The following is a 26,544-nucleotide window of genomic DNA, read 5'->3' as shown; positions in this document are numbered from 1 at the left end:
TTGCCGGTAGATGCTTGCGAACGCGTGTGTATATTTTTATTTTAACTGGGTCACCGCACTTTTCACCAGCCTCACAACCACTCACCGAGCACCCACAAACCTGAGCTTATCGCGTCTTCGACACCCGCTGCCAATAGAAATCTATCCCCGCCTAACCTACCCGCGACTCGCGAATCTCGTTCAATGCATCCTTGCAGAATCAGAGTTTTCTTCGAGAAGAGACACTCTCGGATTAACCAGCTAATCCATGTGGATATTAATTAATCCCGTAAGTATTTGTACCTTATTGAAGAAGTTTGTCTAAATGATAAATGTCACGTTTACAAATAAAATTTTCATTATAAACATGGACATATACAGTAGCGGACAAAACATTAAGACGAAATGGAAAAAATAATTGATTGATTTACTGTCCGTAAAAAATATAAATACAGTGTTCTACTTTTAGTATTAAATGTCTAATTAGACATTTATTTCTACACTTACAACAAAAATTTCATTATGACATTTGGCTCAGTAGCAAAGTTACAAAAAAAGGAACGAAGTTTGTATAATATTTCGTCAGTCAAAAGTTTAAGACTACACAAAAAATAATAATTTTTGGTAAAAAAAATATCCACAATTTTTGTTTAAACTCCATATTTTGTCCAATATCCGTTATTTCTTATCACTTCGGCACATCTTCTTGGCATAGAATCTATTAATTTTTTACATTGATCTACCGTAATATTACTCCAAGCTGTTTCAATTGTAAAGTTCATTTAAATTTTTCGGATTATAGCCTTGTATTGTCTTTTTTATGATGCTCCACAAGTTTTCGATTGGATTAATGTCTGGTGATTGCGGCAGCACGGTAATATTGTCTTCTTGAAAAAACTGTTTCACAGCTCGAGCCGTGTGCTTCGGATCATTATCATTTTGAAAAATAAAATCATCACTCATATTGTTGCGTGCAAAAGGCAACATTGTGTTCTTGAGTATGTCCATGTACCGAAAACGGTCCATAATTCCATTGATACGACATATCGGATCAGGGCCGCTTCGAGAAAAACACACCCACTCCACAACGTTTCCACCACCATGTTTAAGAGTTTTTAAAACGCACCGTGTTTTCAAACTTTCGCCAATTCGACGTCTAACGTACCGTATCCCGTCAGAACAGACGCGATTGAATTTCGATTCATCTGAAAATAATACTTTTTGCCAATCTTCACTTGTCCAATGCTTATGAGCTTTAGCAAATGCAAGTTGTCTTTTTTGATTCCTCGAACTCAGCAGTGGTTTCTTTTGGGGTTTTCGCCCTCTTAAGTTAAAGTCTTCTAATCTTCTCCTAACAGTTCTAACACTAATTTATGTATCGTTTTTATAGTTTATCTCTGCAGCAATATTATTTGCACTACGAAAACGATCCTTTTCGCTCAATCGATGAATCCGGCGATCCATTTTCGGGGTTGTGTCCCGTGGTCTTCCGCTTTTCGGTTGATCGCAATACATGCCTGTCTTTAAAAATGTATACCAAGCTTGCTTACAAGCCGTTTCTGACCTGTTCACTATTTCGGCTATTACGGTGAAGGTTTTACTTTGCTTTCGCAGCCTTACAATTTGTTCCCTTTCGTTTTCAAGTGAATTCTTTGATTTACCCATAGTCTGTTCCTACCTAAATGAATTTCAAGATATAAAAGGCACACTAAACAATGATTTTGACATTCCAGAATCAAAATGTTCAAAAACTATACGCCTACTCGCGTTTTACACAAATCGTTTTAGTCTTAAACTAACGTCCACTGTTTACAAGTGCTAAGCGGTAACTGACTGTTGTGACTGCAACATTGTTTGCATTTAACAACTGACGATCTGAAGTTACGAAGGCCAAACATAAAGCTATGTTATTCCAAAGAGGCAAACAAGGAGGCAAAGAGGAAGAACAATATGCGTATAAGATGTTTGTAATCCGGTTTACAAATCATCGTCTTAAATTTTTGTCCGCTACTGTACATGTCCAAAGTTTATTCATGTATATATTCACAATGAAACATTGATTTGGAAACATCAAACCTATCATTTAATTTGAACTTTCTTCGATAGAGGGTACGAATACTTGCGAGACTGATTGTATGTTAGAAATTTCTCCACCTAAACCCTATCGCGTTTCATCAGGTTTGCGATCAATGTAGTAAAGAACATAAAGTCTCTGGTCAACGTTCGACGAGTGGAATTACCCGAGATACTTGGGATCCAGGTCCTCCAGGCAAGGAGGATCATCCTGTTACATGTAACCAGCGGTAAAGAAGGTAGACGCATTACCCCGTTGAGGAGATTCCGCGCAATCGCAGCCAAATCGAGTAGAATACTTTCAATCGGTTACGGCAGTCTATTCGCCGGAGCTATTCCTACGAGGCTCCACATTGTTGACCTAAATCCTCAGTACGTGCAGCGGGACCAGACGAACTCGCTTCTCTTCTTCCCAATTTCTTCGTTTCCGTGCAACCCCTCCTGCGCCCCGGATGGAGACGCGGCTGTTACCGAGAATTTATGCGGAATACCTTGTGTGTACGCAAGTTTCGGTCAACCCGGAATCTTTCTGGTCCGATCGAGGGCGGAGCCCCGATGAAATGTCGAGGACGTCCACCTCCGACCAAGGGCGGAACTAAATTTTATGCCAACAGGGTGATCTCCTGAATAGTTCCGTATTCCAACTTTTCCATCGTGCTGAGTACATTCGTTGCTGGAAACTTGAGACTTGAAGGCGTCACAGAACGTAACTCAACGTTAGCTGGAATCGACACTTTCCAAACTCGTTTCAACGCTGACACTCTGACCTCTAAAAATTCCAGCCGCTGCGAGCTCATTTTAAACCGTGGCTAACGTAATTTTATTTCACCGGAACGACGAGCTAACGGCGTCGACGTCCGGAGAACGTGGACCGTTGGTATCCAAAATTCAGCTCGCGACCGTCGCGAAAGACGAAGACGAAGAGGGATAAAAAGAAGAGAAGCATCACGCGGCTCATTGCTGGGAGATTTGGAGGAAAGCGGGTCGAGATTGCCGGGAAATCCTCGGGAACATTACCGAATCGGTAGGCGTGCTCGTGTGCGTGTTACACGGGCACACGGAGGAAAACAAAGAAGAAAGGGATCCTATGAATTCGTGAGTGACTTCGGATATCACGTTTGCCGGCGTCTGGCAGACATTTCCTTCGGGCTTCCGGTGTGCATACGTGGTCGGTCGCGCGCGCACGCCGAACACGCGCAAGCGCTCGCACGAACGGGGGGGAACATTACAAGTTTAAAAACGGGAACGGTTCGCTGGTGTCGCAAATGTATTCCACGCCGCGATTTCGTTTTCTCTGCTGTGTCTACAAAGTCGGCATCACGGAACGTAAATTCCGTCGCGCGATTATCTACATAATGGGCGAGCGTCGCGAGCGGCGAAAATTTATCGTCCGACTTTCCGATGAAAATTCATATCTTCCAGTGCCCGCTCGCCAAATTTTCCCTGCCGCCGGTTCTCCTACGAAAACGTTTTTGAACACCTAACGGGGTTGTCGCCCTTAGTCGTCGACGATTTAACCCTTTACGGACGGATGAGCCTTTCGTTTATTTATAACGGCGCGGAGACTACGTGACTATTACACCTTCTGTATCCGTTTTACAGTCAAGTGTGTTACAGTCAATCCCAGAAGTATTTGTACCCTCTATATCTATCGAAGAAATTTATCTAATTTATAAATATAAAGGGTACCAATACTTTTGGGACTGACTCTATATAATCTTTTTTTACAATATTCGTTAATTTTCTTTAGAGCACACTGCTCCCCTACAACTCGGGTACCTCGAGATCGCTAATCCCGTACCGTAGCTACGATCAAACATAACTACAGCTCCTGAGGGTGGATAGATGAGTATTATCTGAAAATGATGTTCATGATACTCACGTTTTTGCCGAGTAGTTAATCCACAGACCAGATACAAATATCTCTACTTCGAGGTCGTGTTTGGGGGTGGATGGCGCTCATTGATCTTTTCTGAAATGAAAATGAAGCGAAAGATTCGTTAAATTTTCGTAATAAATTCAAGTGACGTCGTAAAATTGAATCGCCAATGAAAGCGTAGACGTTAGTTTTATTTGTACGATGGAGATAACCTAGATTTAATAATAATTTAGAATTTATTAAGAAGTACAGAGGCAGAAAACCCAGTTTCGAAAATCTCGCCTTTCTAATTCCGAGGATACCTCGCGAGGCACTGTTCCAACTTCTTACGCGAGTAATTTTCATAAAAACACTAATTCCAGAAGAACCTCGAGATTTTAAGAAATTCCACGTCAAGGCAATTCCCGTACAATGTTGATTTTATTCCAGCCTCTCTGCGAAACCCCAATATTGGCCCAAGGCTTCTTAGAAATCTCCAACCGAGAGCGTACTTAAGCGACAGAAGATTCGCTTTCGCGATAATAAAAACAGAAACTGGTGATAAACAGTGACTCACCTAGTTTCCTAGCAAAAAAACTCTGCGCATCCTTCGCCCCATTTCACTTCGCTTTTATCTCAAATGCGCCAAGGGACCGATGAGGTATTAACTTTTTTAAGGAACGTCATAAGGGAATAACGAAAAAGAAGTAGTGGTAGAGGAAAGTAACCAAAGTCGGTCACCCTCGGTTAAAATTAAAAAAAGCTCCGGATAAACTTAAATTTACAGTGGCAGAAGATTCTTCGATCGGTTACCGATGTAACCCAATACGAGCTATAGCAACGTTAATAATAATCGAAGCGTATGTCGAGACATCGAGCGGAAAGAGACACGTCACAAGCAATACGGAGGGTATGCGGCCTTGAGCAGCTAAATTTGTTTGCCTCGAGAGGAGTGGCCTGGACTGGCAAACGCTGGAGGCGGCTTCATCGAGTGAGGGTACACTTAACGGATATTTACAGACAATTTTCTAGGAAAGTGATCCGTGTTAATGTACTCGCGGGACGGTACTGTTTATAATAACTAGAGGATAGCGTGTTCAAACTCGTAGAATTATCCGCACGTTTCACGGGATTAAAACCCTGTAGGTGACGAACGTATTAATTCACGGCGTTCAGGATTAATTAGGCACGATTACCTTTGAAAAATTACAAAATTACCAATGTGCGATTGCAAATCGCAAAAGTAGTTTATCGTTATTGATCGATCTGACAATTGTGAGCAGTGGTAACAAAAGTAATTACAAAGTAATCACAAAGCAATTACTGTCCAACTCTGGCCGAGCATCATTAATCGATTCCGCAGGTTCGCTCATCAAAACGCGCTACCACGTTCCGCGACCGGCGGCCATTTTAATTGCAACTAATAAAATCGCCCAGTAGAACGTGTCTGTCAAAAGTTGTAACAGAATTCTATTTCACCCGAAGAAGGATACCCCGGCGAATGCCATCGGAATACGCGAATCTTCGCGAATTGATTATCATATCTCGGAATCGATTAAACGCAGCAACCTCATCGTGGTGAGAAATTATAACTAGATCCTTAGCGATAAGAATAAACGTTACATTACGAGATGAAGAAATTATTCTCTGTCATTCAGCTCTGGACTCGTGAAAAATGCACAGCAGCACAGGACGAGGGTAATAATTTGAATGCGCCGAGTATATAGAAGGGTTGAAGCTGATCCTTTGATTATCAATGTCTTCGCGTTCAATAGAGGTTCGTTAATCGAATGCCAACGGCAACGTCTCGCTCGCAAAATTGGTTAAACCGCCCGATACGTCGCTAGCTCAGGGTGAACTTGAGCGATCCACAAAGTGCATTGAATTCGCGAACAAGGCGTGCCAATTTCGCTCGCATGAAAATGTTACGGTGTAGCAAAAGAAGAATTAAGCCAATAACCGTGGAGGGAAGGAACGTTCTAGGCTGCCAGAATTTTGAAAAAAGAACTAAAATTGCTAGTCCTCGTTCATCGGGGCCCTAAAGCTAACGCGGATATCATCTGATGGTGGAACGCGCAGTTTTTTTTTCAGAGGACCGTGTAGTCAAACATCATCGGGGTGTGTCGATAACAGCGATTACACGGAGAATAACATTCCTCGTGAAGAGATCTGAATTCGTTGAACGTAATGTAAACCACGCGACACCGAGGAACATCCAGGTTTATTCGATATAATACAATCGATCACAATGGGACGAGCTGGCCGCTCAGCGTAAATCCGCGGTGGCAGATTACCGAACACGGTGTTACTACACACGTACACGCGTGCGTGTGCGCAATATTTACGCCTCGTTAAACGCGTAATTTCAAATCGTCCGTCGAGTCCGCCGTCATATGTTATTGATAACCGCGCCGCGTTCGTGTGGCTGATGAATAATGCGCGGATTACGCGGTCTAAACTAAAGCAAACGTCGAATAATTAACAAGACTGCGCTTTGAAGGCCCCGCTGCGAATGGTGAGCACTCCTCGCAGGCCCGCGAGCGTTACGCTTCGGTCTCATTAACTACACAACTTCCAGTCTCTTTGACGCGGTGCGAGGAGATTGATGAAGCGAGCACTGGCCGATTAGAGACGGTGATTAACATTCCTAGACGTACGTGTGCACGCGCGGCGTGAATTTCTCCATTTCGCGGATCTCATTTTTTTCTTCTGTTAAAACTCTCCGAGTTTGGGGAGGAACTCTGAACGTGCATCTGGAAGGTGGGCCGACGTTACTTTGTAACAATTGTATGAAACAATTGTATACAATTGATATATAGTATATAAGAACAGTATACAAAAATTTGAAAACTGTCATTTGCCGTGGTAGGTTTAATGTTAACCAACCAATGGTCACGATGTACCATCTCTGAGTCTAATCGCAAAAAATCAGGTCTCCCTTGAATCCCAATTCGATCACCCCTCGACAACCATAAAAATACATTCCAAAGAGGAAGGAGGGATCCACTCCTGTTCCTAAAAATTCATCCGACATCCCCCATCGAGGGGATAGCTTCGGTTGGGATGGGGTCGCTTCAATGGGGCTTATACGCAGGCGTATGTCAGAAAATCGCGATATAAGCATAACAGAAGGGCCGATTTATCGAATCCGGAACGGTGAACAGGAGCCGGACACCCTTCGTATCCATTGACTGACATGCCCGTTGGTGTGTTAAGTTGTCTCGTATGTGTGACGATGAACGCATGTGCGAAACGACCGTCTGGTTTAGGCAAGCGTGATCTTACTGTCTGAGAAACTAACCGTGACATGGCGCCACGATTTTAGCGAGCATCCCGTTTACAGTTCATTGACGATTTTGTGAGTATGCAGAATCCTTTATGTTACTAGAAGGGAACGTTCAGTTCGTTGAAGGGTAATTTTCAGCTTGGCAACAATAGCGAATCCATAAAAAGAAAATTGCAAAGAATAACATCGCCGAGAGTTTATTTTTAATATTCGCCTTGAATGAATTTGCTCTGAGGTACGGAAGTTCCTTCGGTTACGGTGTGCATTTCAAGAGTTTTCAGGACTGAGGAAGTTTCTCTTTGTGTTTGGTTGTCTAGTGCAGTCTTTGTGGAATAGCTTGAGATACCATGGATACTGTGTAATAAAAGAAAGGATTTACATCTTTTTTGTACAAGTTGTAATACAGAAAGTAGAGAAACCTATACTGTCGATATTCTATTCCACTTTTCCAAACTATCTTCTATTCCAAACTAGAGCATCGAGCTTTCCACTCTTATCAACGCTCTTGTTATCCAAGAACGGAAGGATAAATGGAAAATAGCGCAAGAATATTTTTATCATTCTATCAATTGTCCTCTTCTCCCCTTTACTTTCATTTTCGCGGCAGCTGTAATTGCCCTTCCAGAGTCGGAGCTCGATGCTCGCCCATGGCTTTTACGACGCCCGATATGACTGGTTTTATGGTTCCACCGTCGACGACGAGCAAGCAATGGGAAAGGAGGATGGAGTTAGCATTGTAAGCCGTTAAGCTGCGAACGAGTCGAGCGTAGGTGTCTAAAAGGGAAAACAGATAATTGAATAACGGCCAGATACAGAATTTCTGCGTGGACGCCTTTACGACCTTGATTTACGCGTTTTAAAGGGTTTCGCATGGGAGAAGCGGTTGTCGCTTCGCGATCGAACAAAACATTTTCGTCTCGCGATTGCTGCGTATCATCAAAAGCAACCGAGATATTTTTGGTGCAAAGCTAAAATTACTCAGCTCGTATTTAGGTGTGTGTATCGTTATTCTGGCGACTTTATAGCTATATTTCGGAGGTATCGGAAAAGCTGCGATCAAAAAAGCGTTCACAGCACGATTGTCATTCAAATAATTACCAGAGCTTTGACGCTGGCTACCGTGCAATACAAGAATTTCCCAGTTAACCCGCGAGCCCCGTCGATCGCAACGATGACAAGAGTTATTTTCTGTCTGACAGGTGTCGGTAAAACGTCGATCGTTTCTCGAAACTCGCAACACGAATAGAGCCAATTGAACAGACCCAGCCTGTAACATACCTGCTCGAATATTCCGGCGTGGGTTGAACGATGCCCAGCGTTATTTTGCAAATAACAAAAATTCTGCAGCTCGATACCGGCGTCAAAGAAACCGATAAACACAAATATTTTTCACGAGTATCGATTTTATCTCAGCCTCGAGCAGCTTTTTTCGATGGATCAGGTATTTCCGTAACCGTTAAAGAAGAAACGCCGTTCCTACTGTCTTTCATTGAAAAGAATCTAACGTTACTGGTGCACGTCTGTTTAAAACAAATGATCGGAAGAATGACATGAACTAGTCAAATATGTCAAAAATACTCAACTTTACATACGCATAACTTTTAAACCGTTCGATTCCTAACACTCCTAAAAAAAAGTTAATAATTTTTAGTGCCCCGAAGTAAAGTTCAGCCCTGTTCACACTATGTTTGTCCCAATACAACTGCGCAGAGGTCTTTTATCGTGGCCAGTGAAAGCGTCTTGGTAGCTTGGTACTCGAATTCACGCCAGCCATTTTCCCATCGACCATCGACCACCCAGGACAAGGTGTCTGATTATATCGCGCTCATTAATTGACGCTCGACATTGTTCTTTACGACTACGGCCCTCGTCGAACCTGTCGCCGGTATATCGAGTTACACCGAAGATGATGCTTTTACCACGAGGAGGATTCACTTGGAGAGCACTCGCGCCAGCATCAGCCCCATGGATCGAGATTTATAGCCACTGAAAGGGAGCCGTCGCTGCGTCTACTCTGTATGGCTGCTATATTTCATGGTCAAGCGTCGTTGCTGTTTCCGCTGCAAGAGGGTCCGGATATATCGACTGTCAGTCATAACATTTTCACGGGATGGCAAAAAATGTCAGAGCCACTGTTAGCCCCGTCAGAGTCGTTGCGATGACGAATAAAAATTTTTATATGAAAATAATAAATGTAAAAATCGTACGAAAAGATGGCTCTTTACGTAGGTTTCGTAATCGTGGAGCGGTATCTTTGCTTTGGATTTTAGGTTAGCAATTATTATCTCGAATAGGTATGGCGTTACGAAGTTATAGTTTGAGTTACGCCATTCGCCTCAGCGTCCCGAGAAAAGGATTGATCGCTTGTTGTGTATAGCTTTCGACTAGTTCTGTCCAGACGGTTCTTGTGCGTGTATAGAATAGCTTAATATAAGTGGTGATTGGCAAATTAACGTCTTCATTTCTTCGTAGTCCTGTCTTCTCTGTTTGGCCAGCTGCATGGCACGCTCTAAAAATTCAGCCCTGGCTGACTAGGATGTTCATCAATCAGGGGAGAAAGGCAGCGACGCGCCAACGACTTTTAACTTTTAGAAGCAAGCGCCATGTCGTTGATCTAGATCTTTGTCGGCAGAGTGACCTTGATTTCTCGTAAAGCAGGGTTTCAATGCAAAGGTAAACGAAATCAAACAGGGTGCACTATTCACCAAGTCATAGAAACTATGTCGAGCGCTTTATCGCGACGCTCATCTCCGTCGCTCTTTCGCTCTTCAGCTTTGTCCCATCGAAACGGCGGAAACCCCTGAAAGAACCGACCAGCTTCCATTCAGCCCGCAGCGAGAGCGACGGAAAAAGTCGGTTGAATATCGCTGCGACGAGGAGATAAAGACGGGTCGCGTACACGGTCGCCTGTCCACCGTGAAGGGAAGTTGTTTATCTGGACGATTTAATTAAGCCTGGGTGCTAATTCAATGGACGTGTCCCGAGCAACTAACGAATTACGGTCGCATCTGCGTGTCGGATTAGTAGGCACCTCGTGCACGCCGTTCCCCGTCGACTAAGGAGCGTGTACCCCGTGCATGAATATGCTAGTAATTAACCGCAATTGTACAGACAACCCTCAAAACGCACCGTGAATGCGGCTAGCGCCGGTTTATCCCGCTGCTGATATTTTCGCGTACCCCATTGCGGATCGTCTCTTCGAGCGATTTTTCTTTCCACGGACTCCCCTCCCGACAAACACGGGATTACGCTCCAGGGAACGGTGATGGACCACTTTTAATGGCGTTTTATTTTCATTCGGGATATTCCAGCCTGTTCGAGAAGAATGCCTGGTTTCTTTGACGGTACTAACTACCCTTTAATAGAGGGTTATAGGCGCCGTAATTCATTGTAAATCAATTAACAAATATCTAGAGGTCATGGATTGTATATCAAAGACCGATCATTCACGTGTTATTATGCCGCTACTCAACTGGTGGATCCTTTGGGATTCCCGTCTGATGTTCGGGGCATCCGTCTTCGGTAAATACAAACGCTATGTTTGTACAGCTTCATAGATATTGATTGAATGTGATCCCTTTATGGCACGTTTGCTGAATATAGTTTGAAACTTGGAGTTTTTACTAGACTTTACGTGCTTGAGCCAGGGATCGATAACTCTGGCTCCGGGCTGAGTTACGCGCGTGTCGCGAGGAGAGAATAGTTGCCAATAATTGCCGAGTGATCAACGATTTTATCCGCAAAAAGTAAAAGTGACTTTTCGCGCGAACGCGATGCCATTACAAGTTGTTTATATTGATCATCCGCGGCGGAGCCACGATAAGCCGCAAACTGGAATTTTCCTTCTGTTTACGTTATCGGGAAAATGTGACCAGCCACGAAGTTCTCAGATTACCACGGAATCTCTATCGGCTCACGCATCCTCGCAGGACTTTGTCGTGGAATTCAGATCATGCGTTGAAGTATCAAAACTGTAATTATTATTCGCGAACACGGATCTCTGAAATTGATATTCATTGCCGACGATATTAGATACGAAAGGTACGAAACTTAAATATAAACACCGAGTATACGAGACGCGTTCTGGGAGCATAATATGCTACACTGTAGATGTTTATGCGAATTCAAACTTTCATAGATAGAGAACAAAAATTGAAACTTATATGAAAGTAAACTAAACTGTTACAATATATGGTAATTCACGACATTGACCGTGAGGAATTTTTCGATATTTTTACAATTTATTGATTTATTTGTTTGGCCAGGATTATCACTTTGGACAATGCGGCTGCGTCTGGAGTAGCCGGTTCGACGAACGATCGCGAGCGTTCCGAGAGAAAAAGGGTTAAGTCCGCGCGAAACAATCCTCCAAATCGTTTCTCAAAGCCGTTCCAGCGATCCGACTGGCGCGCCTCGCATTCCGCGTTTCATTACGTCGGAAATTCGTGGCAAAACTTTGCTGGAATTCGCAAATCCGGCATTTTCCGCGAATCGAGTAACGCAACCGAATCAAATAACAGTTATCCCTCATTATTCCCGGCTGGCACGGTCCAAGGGCGCAGCGGCAATGTAAACTTCAGCCCGGTGTCGGGGTGCGTTCTCGTTAGTGGGTTTACGGCCAGGTCGCCATTGTGTAACCACGTAACCAGGGACTATGTTGCACGCAGCTTACTTGGCAAATATCGTTGCGCTGTGTAACTGTACGTATAACAGCGATATTATCACGGTAACGACTATGATAACAAGGGCCTCGCTCAGGGGTTTTCCAGTTCACGACGCGTGTTAACCTCGCCCTCTCCAGGTCCTACCTGTTTCAGCCCCGTTTTTCCTCCTTTCCGCTGGAACCTCGCGTGCGGCACAAACTTCGAAACGAAACCGAAAGTGTCTGCGATATTTCTCTAAACAAAGTTGCAGAGTCATGGCTAACTCGAAGGTTAACGATTCTTAGGCTTGCTATTGCTTCGTAGTCACTGAAATCAGATCAGACGGAAAAAGAGCAATCTGAAATCGAGTCAGCCAACGAGAATCGACGCGTGTCCATTCATGCCAACGGGACGCGGGAAGAGTGGTGCCCTCCCTAGGTGCAACGTATCGCAACAGGGGATGGTTGTAGGGTGCGAGCAAGCAAGGTGGCACACAACGACGTCCATTGAACGCGCCGTCAGGTGTCAGGAATGCGGACGTTTCCTCGAGCCTCACTTATACAGACTGCACCGGTCACCGGTTTGTGCCGTGGAAACGTCCAGCAGTTGCATACCAGCACGCGTCCCAACGTGCACCAAATTCCGGGCAAATGGCCTCGACGTAAGACAGAGGGCTCGCCAGGAAATAATGTTGCCCGACGAGACCGAGACAAATGGCAAATCGATGCCGTCGTCATTTACTACCTCCTCCCATCCTCCTCGCGCTTTTCCAGAAAGAGCTAGAACGAGATAGAGAACGCGAGGAACCCGGGGGTAGAGAGCCTTTGTAGCCGAGGGGTTGTCGCCACCGAGGCCTCCCCTCCCGCCGTTTCTGGCGACACTTATTGTTAGCGAAAATCTACCACCAGCCACGAATCCTCTCTATCTCCTTCATTTTGCACTCTACGTACGACGAACGTTTGAATTCTAACGAGTTGCAGTTTAAGAAGCGTTTCTTTAGACAATCCCAGAGATAGGATCTCACAATTTCGAAGGGGTTTTGTTCAGAATTGCTACGTTTACTCCAAACACGATTCGTAGCGAAAATCTATCACCGGTGGCCACGATTGCTCTCGGTATGGCATTCTGTGTACCGAGATCGCTTGAATTCTTTCAACGAGTTGCACTTTGAGTGACATTTTTTTTTTAGTGGCATTGTATTATTATTGTTAATACTCCGTTTTGTTGCTGCCGTGTTCCAACGGAACACTTTCGACGTAATCCCATTACGTGCAGTACGGTATTAATCTCCTTATTCTATTAGTTGGAGATTGATTATCGATTCGTCTGTAGACTGTTGGCCAAAGGGGACTATTAAGCTACGAGCTAAGGATCAAATACTATACTCTGTGTGTACGTACACAACGTAGTGTCAAGAAAATTTCAAGCGCATTGAAGAGCAAGTGGACTTTTTAAGCGATTAAACCGCTTACTTTTGGATAGTACGTACTACCGATACGATGAAAATTGTCAATTTCGACCCAGTCGAAGAATGGATTCGATAGGCCCTATTATCGCCAATGTTTGGGGTGAAAGGAGCTGTATCAAAACCGATGAACCGGCTAGCGCAGGGCCTGCACGAGTGCCGAGGGTAAGGAAAACGAGCTTTCCCGGAAATCTCGCGAATTCGATCCATAAATAAGCCCGCGGGGGCCTATCCGCGCAATCTATGGCGGAACTTGTAACCCTAAAATACTCCAGGAATAGCTCCTCGTCACGAAGTCTCTGTGGCGAGGGAGCCCTCGTGTTCCTTGCGGTTTTATATACACGATATAACGTGCGTGATATAATCGATCCTAGGCGTTTGCACCGAGAGATGAGAGGGCAACGAGCGTTGTCACTATCGGGGGTGAATCTCGATAAAGGCCGTCGGAGATAAAAGGAGATCGTGCTCCGTCAGACACGTGTTCCCCTCAAATTATTATTATCCGACCTCGACGTTCACTCTTTGCCGGATTCGTGCCATGCCACTGCGGTGTCTCCCGGCTGCAACTGTCCGACTCTGCTTATACAAACTTCTCGCCTCTAATCTTTTGCTTCCCACATAGGCCTCTGATAACACGGCCAATTCCGTCAGACATTCGCGGGGAGAGCAGTGCGAATCTTTATATTCACGGGATAATGTTTGATTTTCATTAGTTTCGTTAAAAAACGAGATGAAACTGAAATTTTCATTTTCGATGAAACGTTTAATCGCTCTGTAGAAAACACGGTGAGAATGTATTTTTAATTTGCGATACGCCATCTATGATACGCACGTTTTGTATGTATTAACGGGAATCTCTCTTGCGATAATAACGAAAGAAGAATACCAGAAGAGCTTTGATTTACTTCTAATTAGCTCGATGAATTTGTAATTGTTTCGTGTCTGGTATTATCGATATCGAGTGGTCGGATATATAACAAATATTCAAGTATTTTGTCAAATATTATGAACCTTAATGCGAACCTGATTATTCGAGTATCGTGTGCCCAGTAACTAATTAATTAATCCGCTCGCGATCCGCTCGACGATAAGCCAATAATTTATGACGGACTGTTGACGTGACTCGCGTTCAGGATGTAATTTTTAATCCGGTAAATCAACTACGGTGCACGGACGCGTTTCGCCGCACGTCTCGTCTCAATTTCAATTCGTCAATCTCAATTTGCATTTTAACGCGACGAAACATTTCCGAAGAATCTCCTGGTTCTTTCGAAGCTTAAATCATTTCAAAAAACATTTCAATCGTTTCTACGTAAAGTAAATTCTTATTTATTTTATAACGAAATTGAACATCGTTCCCTGTTTCCACGAACGTCAGAAAAATGGGTGGAACTTCGAACGGAAAACTGCATGCTGAACAATAATAAATCAGCGAAGACAAATGCATTGTAAATCAGGAAACTCGACGTCAACTACAAAACTAAGGATTTGACTTGTGATTGAGACTTGTATTAAAATAGATTGCCATGTCCTCGACTATGTAGAGGAAGTTGTAACACACTCAGGTTTAAAAAAAAGGTGACAGCGCTATTGTTTAATTTCTTCACGTCCTTGGCTACATATGTAGACGTTCAGTTTTTTATCATTCTAATTTCTGTAAATAATAAAAATGATGAAGAAAAGCGCGAAGAAAAATCCTCCCCGAAGAAGTTAAATATTCCAACATAAAATAAATGCTGCATTTGTTACGAAACAGAAATCTTTCAAAGTTCAAACGAAATCTCTGCGGCCAAATATTCCATTTCTAAAGAAGAATTATCCTCGTTTCAAAAAACATTGAGATATACTACTTTCCGCAAAAATATGTTAAAACCGCGCCCAGTTATCACCGTATGTTCATATAGGGCGCGATAGGCAGTCGTTGATTCCGCTGCTTGAATTGGAATTAAAATTGTTACTCGAAAGCGGGAAATACTCTACTTGAAACAATGTATGCGTTGAAATTAGCTCAGTCAGTGACCCGTTCACGCTCAAAATGAGGAAGCCGTTGAATCCCCCATTCAATGATTCAACTAAATTCAACTCTGCTGGGGGTGCATTGTACCAAAGTTAGCAATGAACAGTCGGAAAAGGAAGTAATTTCGTAAATAATTGCTTCGCATGCCTGGCTGTTCGCTATCATCTATTTAAATTGTCTTGTCCCATATTTACACGTTATCTTCGTTGCATTTGAATACTCGACGACCGTGCCATTCTCGGCGCAGCGATGTCAGTTATGCTACCAGTTATTGCGTCAACTGTAGATAGCAATTAAATAGTCAAGGTGCGTCGGAAATCGTAGTACGCAGCATGGCAGATTACGATTCTGTATGAAAAGTGAAAGGAGGATACAACGAAGATATTCAAAGATAAATTTTTGCCCTTGATTATAGCACTGCCAACTAAAAAAAGACTTGAGAAGACTTAAAAATATCGGAGCTCCTCGAGACTTTATCATCAGGGCAACCGAATCGACAGCAATTTGTTCTCCTTATCGCAGGATAGAGGGGGTGTAGGTGGTCGTAGCCGGAACCACGGCTAAACGTCGACGACCGTGGCTATGGATTGATCCGTCAAACTTCGGCACAAAGGGCTGCATTCACGTCACGTCGCAGCTCGAAAAAAGAGCGTGGCGCACACCGCTGAGGGGACGTCGGCGTGAAAACTTAAAGTCGACGTAACAATAGCTTTTTGTGAGCCTATCACAGCCACCGGGAACGATACTGGCGACGTAAGAGCCCTAGATCTCGCTACCGTCCTCTTCATCCCTCTCGAACGTCGGGCGAGGACCAATATATCGGTGTATCGATGCATCCGACACGTAACTTCTTCTCTACCATTGTGCATTTAGGTCAACCCTTTCGACGACAGTTCTATCAGCCGGTGGCTGTCTCTGTTGCAGGTTAGACAGAGTCGCGTTCGCCATTTTCCTGCTCGCGTGAAAGGCCACTCCAGTTGAGCGTTCGTGCGGCTTCTTTGTCGTTTCGCAGGTGAGAGGTTGATCTTCGTTTCCCCGTCGACGCGGATCTACTCCAAAGCTTGGGTTTTGTGAATGGGACGGCCTGCCACGGAGCCGAGCTTTTACTTTAGCTCTGTCCCCGCTCTTTCGTTTACACGTTCCTTTGTGAGCTTGGGTGATCGATCGTCACCGCCGCGAAACGAACATTTGTTTTTCGACAACTTCGCTGTCTCGCGACTGAAACCATCTTGAGTTTAGGCGTCGGGTCTCGGAATTCTTTAGACTGCTTCATAACTGAATTTCATTGGAACTGGGTTCCACCTAATCTCAGGTCTGAAGCTCTGGCAGAGTTTTAGACAGCTCGATCACTGAATTTCATCGAAACTAGGTTACACTTAATGGTAGGCTTTGGTTGACTCTCAGGGAATCTTAGACAATTTGATCGCTGAATTTCATTGAAACTAGGTTACACCTAATGCTATTCGTCCATAAACATCTCTATAATTATGCCATTGTAATTGCAAACGCTTCGAAAGACTAGCCACCGGGAAACATAATTTCTGAATTATTTTGGTCGATCTACGAGTACCACGAATTTACAAGAAAACGGGATGGACATAATAGCTTCGTTCTCTCGACAGACCTATTTCTAAAAGGATACTCTGGCGACCGAATGCGACCAATGAAAGAATTTCTGCCGCAAAAATCGTTAGAACAATATGGACACCAAGTACGCGTACAATGCCTCGTCTGGTTGTTTCTGCCTCTTTCAAGCGCAACGTTCGAAATGGTATCTCGAATTCGATTTAACGAGAGCTAGCTGCACAGAGATCGATTATTATAGCTACGCTCGCTCCGATAACCGTGGACAATTTCATTTTCCTCGATACTCGGCCCTATTTCACCTTCTGTCACTAGATATGCGCGTTCCTCTCGATCATTCCGCCTCCGAGGGTGCGCGTGACACTTTGCAGCGTCGTAAATTTTATTTTCTTTACATAAAATCCCGCCATCTTTTTACAGCCCGTAGAATAACACTCCAGAAATCGACTGGCTGGGTCGAAACGGTTTCATTTGAGAAGCGTTACATGGGAATGCACGTAAAAGTTTGTACACCGGCGAAGAGATTTTCGAAAATCCTTTACCTTTCAGAGTTTTTAAGCTTTCAAGTTGAGGATGATGTTATCGAAGAGGTAGCTAGAGTTTTTAAATTTTCCTACATATACGCGTAGCGAACTTTCCGGTTCTTCTAAACAAGTACATGTTCTGACATGCTCTAGGCGTACAATTGCGATCTCTCGGCTGTGCTTTACAACATCCAACTGTAAACTGTCGAGGATGTAAAGTTTGTTATGTCTAACCACGTTCAACCTTTCAAGTAAACGTTGTCGACGGAACGGATTCAGTGAATTTATAAAAGTACTCGAACGCGAAGGTATTATAGCAACAACCTCGACTGGAATAAGTCAGAAATTCAAGATAAAAACCGATAAATAATTCCGTCGAAAGCATTTCGAGACGGGCAACGAATTTGAAAAATGATGGTACGAATCCGACCTTGTTATCCGTGCCATTCTTCAAAATTAAAAAAAAAAAAAAAAAATGTGCACGGTTCAACGTGGAACGGTTTTCTGCGTTACTCTACATGCATACAAGCACCCTGGCAACCATCGACAAGGAAGCCCAACGCTATCGATGACCAACACTAACGCGTATGCGCGTGCAAGGGGTGGTACTCGTATTAACAAAACCGAATGACAAGCGGCGAGAAATTTTATCCAACGCACGAATTACGGGCTCAACGTTGCACTCGTTTATCAAGCATTCATTCCGAAATGTCATTTCGCAAGAATTGTCCACGACACGTGCGCGGCTCGGGTTCGAAATTCCAATCAAAGAACAGATTTGCACGGAGCGAAATTGAAGCTGCCGCGACCTACCCCTTACAGGGAGTTACGTGCCTCTGCTTCCTCTTTACATTTAAAACCGTGCGAAAAATCCTATGGCGATGTCGAGAATTTCGCGTACGAAGGCGCGAGAAAATAGTCCAACTGTTTCTTCGGTCCAATTTTTTCTAGCGCCATTTATTTGCGCGTAAAATACGCAGCGATCATAATGCAAGCGCTCTACGTGCACGTTTATGTGCGCGTGGCTGAAAACACGCACACACGTTGAAACGATAAACGTCCAAGCTCGCGGGGATACATGGGAGGACATGTGACCGACCAGTCGTGCAAATATGGGCCAACGTTTCCATGTACTAACAGGATTTATTTCATGGCGGAGAATTAGCGAGATATTTATGTTGGTCGCGCGACAAATGCGTTACAGTTACCTCGGATATATGCCAAGACTTCACCCGGATATACGAGAAAGAATCATCCCCTCCACTTTTACTCGGTTCGAACGATGAGATACAATTATCATCAATGTTTTTTATGCGTTTTTGTTACATAAGTTAGATCATTTAATAGAGGCATGCTCGATTAATAGGACAGTTGGTACGAACGGCAATTCAGAATTAAGTTTAAAATTAATTAGTTGATAGCTAGTCAATGGCGGTAGAATTACCGAGAGAGGGAATTCCTTTGTTCCCGTGCGTATACTGATGGAAATGCGAGTAGATACGCTGGTGAATAGGTTCCGTAGAGGCTGAACGTGTGTTTTCCTGCCATTTAGCGCGGAAATAGTTAGAATAGCCACGCCGATAAAGAGACCGCTACGTTGGAAAGCATTAATTAACATCGCTGAACAAGACGTCGAGTCAGTCAGGCGTACCGTAAACTCCGAATTCCGGTAAGCTTAAAGCGTATTTCAGTAACAGAGCCCGATAATCCCGATTTGTATTCGAAACCAAGAAACGTGTGAACGCAAAATACGTGGAAACTCGTGGCAGAATTAATCTAATTCATTTCTAATTCGTTTCACGGTTCTACACAATTTCAACGCCAAACAGTTCACCGAGTCATTATTTTATTAAGTATACACAGTGCGCATATTTTGCAACCAATATGGCAGCGAACAAGTTCCCGAGTCTCTGTACGTGAAACGACAGACCACCATAGCTATGGCGGGCAACAGTTGAAAGTATTCGCACCGCAAATCGTTGGCCTGAGCGACCATTCGTGGCGTCGCTACATCGAATCCGCGACGCAATCGTCCCCCTTAACGACCGGAATTTCTTCCAGAGTAATTAAACGAATTATCAGTCTGGAACGTCGCCACCAGCCGCCATTAGACGTTCGCGAAATTCCTGACCGCCGTGAAAAGTGAAGCGCTGGGAATTCTCCTCGGCCCCGTGGAGGTGGCACCAAAGACCCGGCCGTTTCCCATCGCGAATCTTTCCGTTCCCCGTGGCGTCGACGTCGGAAATGCGGTTCATTACGTTCCCGAGAAAACTGGGAAAACTATTGTCACAATTTCGTCAAGCATAGGATGGCAGAGAGACGGAGGACGGTGGACCACCTTCGAGACGTTGACAAATTGGAGTGACATCGTTGACGAGTGGGGGTGAAAGGAGGTGGGTAGATGCAGCCAGCCTGAACGAAACCAAGACACAATCGTATCTTCTTTCCGCCCCCGCGACTCGCCGACAGTCGAGTGGATGCGACGCCATGTTTATTCGTCTTCGTTTCGTTCATGGTGTATTCCGCCGCGACGCTACATTTGCACCGGTACACGCGACAAAAAGTTATTGGGATTCCTTCGGTGTTTCTCCTTTTCATGGGATTCCTTGGTCTGGCAGAGGTATCAGGGGAGCGGCTGACGCGTGAGATGCGTCTTAAGATGGAAACTTGGCATTCCTATGGAATTTTCAAAACCGATTGTTTCATTTTCATGGGAAAATTAAACGTAGCCTGGTCGATCTGTCGTTGACGACAGGGTAGGTGTTTGGACGCGATACGTTTTATCGGTTATTTACGATAACGAGGAATAAACATCCGATGCAGCTGTTGGAGGCTTCCCGGTTCGAAAATCACTCATGCCATTTCACAGGCAGCCATCGACAACGCACGTTCGACTCAGGTGAACCAACACGCATTCGAACGGAAGCGGTGCAACAAATTACTTCGGAGTACATTGCGGTGAGATGACTTATGGAACTTATTCATTAGGCGAATTTATCGGTGTCCAATCGAATCCCTATTTACGGCGTTTACTGCGAAATCGGCTTGTTTAGTTAAATTACCCGTTGTCGATAACGCTCTCGATGACGGAGTGGTTACAGGAGATAAATGTGCGCCACGATTCTCCGATACGATAAGATGATCGTTACGATTCCTCTCCCTGGATACCAATTACCCCTTTCAGTTATAGTGAATTTTATATCACAGAAAAAGTGTTTTGCATTTGAGTTCGGCGTCACTAGAGGATAGCTTTGTTTCTCCTAGCTAGTGCAACAATGGCAGAGCTTTCTAGGTTCCTGGACGGATCACGAGGAATAACATCGGAGTACATGGGGCCCGACGCGACGCAACGCGTCGGAGCTTGCGAATAGAAAGTCTGAAGGTCCCCTAGCAGCCACGAGGACAGGATCTGCCATACCCGAGATTGAATCTGCAGAGTCCGGTTAAGAGGAGCAAGCGCGGAGATAAGTGTCGAAAGGGACGTGGGGCGAGGAAGAGGGCTTGTAGAAGGTTGTAGCCTGAAAACGGGAGAGCTGCAGAAGCGTCGGGGAAAGGAGGTCAACGACGTCCTTAAGGATTTCGACGAACTCGAACGAACGGATCTTGGTTCTGGGAATGCCATCGTTGTCCCACGGTATCTTGTGAAGTATGGAGGAGGAAGAGAAGGTCAGAACGAACCGGTGGAATCGAGGAAACGAATCAGGGGAGGGGGAGGGGGACATCGAGACGAAGAAAAAGGTGGATCAGCGGGAGGACGGGGAAGAGACGAGAACAGTCCGGGAAAAGCATCCTTCGGCGGACCACGAGTACCTGGTCTCCCGCGGGATCTGACGCTGACCGAAAGCCAGAAATGGAAGAGAAAAGACGAGCCAGGACTAAAGCGATACGGGGAGTAGCTGGCCAAAGGGGTAAAGGCGGGACGCGGAATGGGAATGAGTGGAGCCGTTCTTACCAAAAACGTCAAACTGGAAATTCCACGATGCCCGATATTTTTGGCGAGCATTCCCTAGCTGAAAATTTATCTGACCGAGAGAATGTGGAAGAGTGGTGGAAGTGTATATCGAAATGAAACAGTAAGGTGAAGAATAAAGACGATGACAGTCGAACGACGAGAGAGCTGAAGGATAAGAGCAACCGTATCCAGTTCTGAGGGATATCTGATACTGGCCGAAAATCGGAAACCGTGGGAACAAGTGGAAACTAAACATCGAATAGAAGTTTTGTTTATCCCGTTATCTTAATAAAGACTCTGTACGTCAAGGAGCGTTTATTCTAAGCAAAACTTGTTATTTTTACAATGATCAAGGCTCAACGCATATGATCAAAGTGGACCAAGTATAAATCCCTGGCATAATTACCTCGGCTCCCAGCAGCCATCGCGACAAAGAAGGAAACATCGTTAACGTCAAACGCAAATCTCATCGGAAAAAGAATCCGGAGCGTCGTTTGATTCAAGCAACCGCCATCGCGGGCAGAAAGAAAGCGAGCAAGGGATGAAAGCCATCGGGGAGCGGGCGCTTCGATAGAGCCCAGAGATAGTGCTAGGAAATACCATGATGGAAATGAAGATAGCGAGCAAAGAAGAAAGGTAAAACGCCAGAGGAAGGACCACCACGGAACCGGGAATCCCGCGGGATCTGACGCTGACCGAAAGCCAGAAATAGAAGAGAAAAGACGGACGAAGGCTAAAGCGACATGATCAGAGTGGCCGAGCGTGCTAGGAAATGGAGAATGAGAGCGGTTGCGCTCCAACAATCGTCTTCTATTTTCCGCTGCCGTTTCTAATTTTCTAGATTAGATTCCGGAATAATAAATAACTTAATGAAACCGTACACCGGGACACCTTCTGGTCGAATAGGGGTAATAAAGTCAGTCCCGTAAGTACTCTTAGCCTCTATATTTATCGAAGAAATCCATCTAATTTTAACGAATGCTTCATGTTTCTACACAAATTTGTAATTGTAAATATATACATGTGTAAAGTTTCATCATGTACATATTTACAAGGGAAAATTGATTTGGAACCATGAATCGTTTAAATTAGACAAATTTTTTATTTATTTTTATTATTTCTTATATAGATGGTACGAATACTTAGAGGACATACATTTTTTCAATGTATACACCCCTTACCACGCCAAGGTGTTGGATTTACCGACCACCGCCCAATATTGCTCTGCGATTCTACATTGAGCTCCAGCGAACGATGAAAATTCAAACACGAGATAGAGGCGAGAAGTCGTGGGATCGGTTCGAAGACACTTAGCCCACCTCCCGGCTGGCAGAGAGTTGTTGAAAATGCTGAAACAATGCGGGCCAACGGAAGGAAAAGGAAGTCTGCTGAAAAGGCTGAATAATTTACCGGTATGAACTGGATTCCGTCGTACAACTTGCCAACTCCGCCTCGACGTTTACGGGGGCCAGCAGCGTTAAAAGCAATATTCCGTAAGTATAGACTAACTTTCTCTTTTGATACTCTCGGACCGTGCTCGCGGCTACCGGCGCCGGCGCCCCAGCAAACGGTTCGCCAACTTTTCACGGAGTAAACGAAGTTCAAGATGAAACCACTCGTAGAACACGCTTGGCTAATCCATATAATCGGCCTCTTGACGTACCTACATGCACCTTGCTCGTTCGCTGGGATATCGATTAACCGCCGGCTGCTAGTCCACGATAGGAATTCTTTGATCGCGGAAACGAGCGAATTCGCGGGGACACGGGAACCTGCAATCGGTTTACTTTTTGATTCTGCCAGCTCGTTTCCGTCATCTGGCTTCCCAACATCCCCTCGACGTACAAAACGTCGATTATTGAAAATAAACTCTGCGACGAACAAATTAAGGGATCGCCCGGCTTTAATTCGTCCCTTCCGATAACAGACTTTCCTATAATCGACGTTTCCGCTAATCGACGTTCCGCTTTTCTGGCTGCCGCTCCATCCTCATGAAAAAGATATTTTTCGCCTTATACATCTCTTTCCACGGAGACTTTCCTTCCTCCGATCGATGGAATTGTGTGTTTGACGTGGAGTGTTTAATCTTTCCAACCGGGGGGATTTAATGTCGCTGCGGCTCGCTTTTTGTTAACGTAGACTCTCGACGAGGATTTGATTCGATCCCTTCTAGTGGGATTTTCCTTTTGTTTGCTGGAACGATTACTTCTTTAAATTTTTCCTCGGCTCGTTTCTCTAGATATGCCGGAGTGGTGCATCTCGAAATTTTATTCTTAGGAGAAAACAGAGGAGAGATGGGAAAGAAATATTATAAAATAATCATCGATACGAACGAAAAGGATACGTGCGGTAAGGAAATCTGAGAAGACAACAACGTTAAGACAAGCAGAAATTCGCGCTTGCTAATCGGAAGAACAGTTTGCGTCCGAAATCGAGCCTAACTAGAAGCAGCGAACCGACGAGCCCCAGGAGTCGCATTAACACTCTTAACACGGGCTCTCTATCGTGGCTAATGGAGGTCCCCGGTTCCAAGCGCGTCGATCCACGGGTATGGTACTTAACCCGTACCTATCTGCGATTACCATGAGAGAAGGTATGAACGAGCAACGGGGGAAGGAACCCAGGATAGTCAAACGTTTGCCGAAAGCCCAATCTGCTTTCGATTTCACTGAAACCGCCGCTAAAGCTTTCTATTAATCTTCATGAATACGGCGCAATGTGCGATACCGATTTCAATTTTGGAAAAACCAACGAGTGGAAATGAGGAAGAAATACAGCCAGTCCCAGAAGTATTCGTACCCTCTATGTTTATTGAACAAATGTTTCCAAATTAAATGATAGGTTTCATGTTTCCATATGAATTTTTCATTATAAATTTAATTATAAAAGGTATGAATAGTTACGGGACTGACTGTACGTCGTATCGCAACTGAATCGAAAAAATCTAAAGTCCCTCCAAAATGAAAAGTCAGTGATCGTTCCACCGTTTCACCATCGAATCATCGAAAAGTTTTGGACCGTCGCTGCACACCCGATACATGCGGTAAAAGAGTAAATCTCTTGTAATAGGATTACACTTTGTCGTGTAGCAGATCTCGGCTAGATATTGAATTCACCGGCACGCTCAATATTTGGCAACTCGAATTAACGTTTCTACGATTCCATTCGGTATCGATTCGCAGAGGCGACATTATCCATGGTCACCAGTGTCGGATATAATCCTCGCAGACGCTTCAGAAAATCCCTAATGATTGTCATAGATTACTACGTACAATTTGTTCAGGGATGAATCCTCAGCCTGGTGTCTGAATTTCATCTAACGGGTGTTCCGCTAAAATTTCAACCTTCCAGTTTTCTTCTATATTCGGCATCTGCGCCAGATTCTACATAGGTCGTACAGCCTTTCTACTGGTACCGTTACAAGGGGTTAGGAACGATAGATCTGCCAGCTCTCCGTTCTTCGAGATTCGCTCTCTTACATGGTCTTTTCTTCGCTATAAATCTCGCGGTTCACTTTCAGCCTCGATTGCTTCGCCTGAACGGAGAACGTCTAATTAGCTCTCTATCCAATTACCAGTATCGGCAGCACGGAACAGCGAACGATCGAGGGAAACTGTGAAATTAGCGTGTCACCCAAGTGTGCGGTGCCGAGATTTAGACTTGTGGCGTTTAGGAGCACTTCTTCGCTCGGTTCTTCGATAGAAATGAGATGTTTTGATGCACAACTGATAAAACAAAATGCCGATAGATCCACGAACCTATGAATTTTCCTATTTCGACATTGCGTACAATTTACCCCAGATAAAATTTTGGAATTTCAAGAAAACGTTGAAATCGCCACGCGAGGGGAACTTTAATACACGAAGAGGTTTAATAGAATGCCTGGAATTTATGGCTGCTGAATAAAATATGAACGAGGCGTTCCAGAATATCATATATCGTGAATAATTCTCCGATTTCCTTAGATTTCGAAAATTCCTATCGAAAATTAAAGCATTTTACCGCAATTTTCTGTAGATTGCATATGAAAACGTTGCCTCATGCCCGTGAATTTAAAAGAGGACTTTTGCTTCGTTTTCAAAATTTCTCTCTAGCTCTATGAATTATTTACCCGGCCTCTGCAGTTCCAGGTAATTTAAAAAATAAAAAAAAAAAAAAAGATGGCATTTCGTGGAGTACCGACAAGTTACGGCGCGGATATCCGACCAGAACCTAATCCTGTCAGCGTATTCCAATTTCAGGACAGAGCATAGCATATCATCCGCAGGATAGCGCACGTAAAACAAAATGAAAAATCGAATCTCGATTAAACCGTTCTCCACGGGCCGCGTCTAAGGGTGGTACGCCCCTACCGCTTCACTCATCGTTCACATTTCCTCTACGAATCCTTCTTATTCGCGGCATTATCATAATGCCATCGGCCGCTACGTGACAGGAAAGACGTATTATCGTGGCTCGTTCTAGTTTTCCGATCCTCCTTGCGAGCTTATCGTACTTGCTTTAAAACGAATGCGAATTAGCGTTCTCCTTGTCTCCTCCGTGTCCTACCCGGATGATTATGGTGACTTCACCCTCGAGAAAGCAGACGCGGTACGTCATGTTTGCGGAAAATGAGAAAACGGAAGGATGGAGGGTGAGGCGTTTAAAACAGATCGAAAAAACGTTCATTTGAGACATCTACGGCTCCGTCCGCGGGTCGACTATGCTACCATCTCCATTTCCTTCGCGAAACTGTCGCGAAACAGTTTCGCTCGAATTTCAGGTGACCTCCAAGATCCGAACGGTGGCCCAGATTCGCAACTCCGAAATTATTAAAAGTGAGTCTAACTTCGTTAACCCATTAAAACTAGCCACATCGATAAACTCGGTGTGACCTAGTACCGCGCAGAGCGTCCCAGCAGCATCCACTGGACCGAGTCGAGTACGTCCCGACAGAAATAACTTGTCCTATCGCAGCATACATTCCGCTCAAACATGTACGTTACACGCGCTACATTAACCTGAAAGGTAGAGACGAGGGGGGGCGGGGGGGAAGGCTTACACGGGCACTTGCAAGAATTTTCAAAGAGTTTCCTCTCGGTAACGTCTAAACGTGTTGAATTCCTGTCGGCGGCTCCCGCAGGAACGAGAACGGAAGCGGATAGTTGGCAGGATGCCAGGCGA

General features: G+C 44.5%; 1 protein-coding gene across 4 annotated transcripts in view; it reads right to left on the bottom strand.

Moving 5' to 3' along the window:
- The window catches only part of LOC128892926 (uncharacterized), a 211,412-nt gene that overhangs the window by 133,427 nt on the left and 51,441 nt on the right, over positions 1–26,544 (bottom strand). For all 4 annotated transcript variants that reach the window (XM_054153580.1, XM_054153579.1, XM_054153582.1 and 1 more), the window contains one exon: positions 3,935–4,024. The gene's annotated coding sequence lies outside the window, so the exon portion shown is untranslated. The remainder of the gene's footprint in view (positions 1–3,934; positions 4,025–26,544) is intronic.

The sequence above is a fragment of the Hylaeus anthracinus genome, unplaced genomic scaffold, assembly GCF_026225885.1.
Source record: "Hylaeus anthracinus isolate JK02 unplaced genomic scaffold, UHH_iyHylAnth1.0_haploid 2, whole genome shotgun sequence".
NCBI lineage: Eukaryota > Metazoa > Arthropoda > Insecta > Hymenoptera > Colletidae > Hylaeus > Hylaeus anthracinus.
This window is presented reverse-complemented; position numbering and strand designations above follow the sequence as displayed.